The sequence below is a fragment of the Nestor notabilis genome, unplaced genomic scaffold (genome assembly GCF_000696875.1).
Source record: "Nestor notabilis isolate BGI_N333 unplaced genomic scaffold, ASM69687v1 scaffold20754, whole genome shotgun sequence".
NCBI lineage: Eukaryota > Metazoa > Chordata > Aves > Psittaciformes > Psittacidae > Nestor > Nestor notabilis.
This window is the reverse complement of record NW_009927126.1, coordinates 735-2388: the sequence shown is the minus strand read 5'-3', so window position 1 is coordinate 2388 and position 1654 is coordinate 735. Positions and strand designations below refer to the sequence as shown.

At 61.1% G+C, this 1654-nt stretch overlaps 1 protein-coding gene across 1 annotated transcript in view; it reads left to right on the top strand.

Moving 5' to 3' along the window:
- LOC104405271 (neurabin-2-like) overlaps window positions 1-1654 on the top strand; it is a gene marked incomplete at its 5' end in the record, with an annotated part of 4577 nt that overhangs the window by 2238 nt on the left and 685 nt on the right. The window lies entirely within an intron of this gene.

The window sequence follows — 1654 nt, the reverse complement described above, 5'->3', positions numbered from 1 at the left end:
CCAAAACGCAGCGCCCCCCCTGCCATGGATGGGCAGGCAGGGTTTTTGGGGTGCTCTGCTCCCCCCAGCACAGCCTTTAGCCTCTTGCTTTTACCCACCTCCCACCTCAGGGTGATGTGGGGGTCCCATGTGTGCTGGTGGGGAGGAGACCCATGTCTGAGCTCCCTGTCTTCCTTCCTGCGTGCATGGGTGATGCTGAGCCACCCAAACAGGAGGGGTTGGAGCCAGGAGCAATGGGGACTCCCCGCCCCAGCACCAGAGCATGGGATGGGTTTTTTTTGAGTGTGTGTTGGCTCTGGCTGCTTCTCCCTTGGAACCCACTCCAGGCCACTGGTGCATCCCAAGATCCCCCAGACCTGGGGACAAGGTGGGGGCACAGCAGGGTGAGCCTGCAGCCCCACAGGATGATGTGTGGACAGGAGGGACAGATGCATGTCCCCTGGCTTACTCATCCCCAGCACCCTTGGGTGCCGCTCGTGGGTCCTACCCATCAGTGGGTGTCAAGGGCTTTGTCCCTTGACACTTGTCCCTAATGCCCTTGTTGCAAAGCTTTAGTCTGTGGTGTGATCCCTAATCCATTTGCCCCTCTGGGAATATCTGCCAGGCTCAGCTCTGGGACAGGGGTACTAGCACCTCCTGGGGTGGAGGGATATAGCATCCCACTGCCTCTGGCTCCTGGTGGCACATCTGACCTCAGCCAGGAGCACCCCAGTGCCCAGCATGGGGGCACCCAGTGTGGGGTGAACCAGGGGTTCCCCCCAGGCCCCCATGAGCTGATGTCCCTCATGAACCAGGCATGGGAGGGTTTAGGGGTGCCCCACTTTGGGGGTCAGTGTCCCCAGGGATTTACAGTGTTAGAGGACCATCCATATGCAGTCCTGACCTCCTTTGCCTTTCGTTGCCCCACTCCGACCAGGAGCTCCCCACTTCCCAACAATCCTTGGGTTTGGAGGTGGCCGGGGACTGCTGCGTCCGCAGGACTGTAGGACAGGGACAGCCCTACCTGTGAGGTTGACCTTTCCCTCAGTGCCCTAGCACCCTGTGAGTGGAGCCTGATGGGCAGAGATGGGCACAGGAGGCACATGGAGACCTGGGCACGGGGGTGACCTGTGGACCCCTGAGGCTGCAGGGTCCCTGGTGCTCCCTGTGCCCAGGCATCACTCCAGGAGAGCACATGGAGATAGATATTGAACCTGCCATGGAGACCCAGGGGATAAGCCAGCCCCCACTTTAGGGTGGGCTTCACCACTCTGGGCAGGATGGTGGGTTTGGGTCCCTGGGCTCTGGGCTTGCATGGAGGTGCCCAAGGCAGGGCTGAGGGGCAGGGCAGGGTGAGGTGAGGCTGCCCCAAAGGGAGAGACCTTCTCTGTCCTGCGGGGCAGTTGGAGCCATGAGAAGGTGCGGACGGGTGAGTGGAGGACAGGGACAACAGGCCCAGTGTGCCCACCCCAAACTGTGTGACTGAGAGCAGCCGGTGCTTGCACACCCTATCCGTCCATCCACCCATCCATCCATGCATCCATGCACCATCCATCCATCCATCCTCCCTCACTCCGTGACGTGACTTGGGGAGTGGGGATTCTCCAGTGTCTCATAGGCTCAGTAACACCCCCATGCCCCTGCCCTGGGCTCCCCCTGCTCCATGATTCCCTCT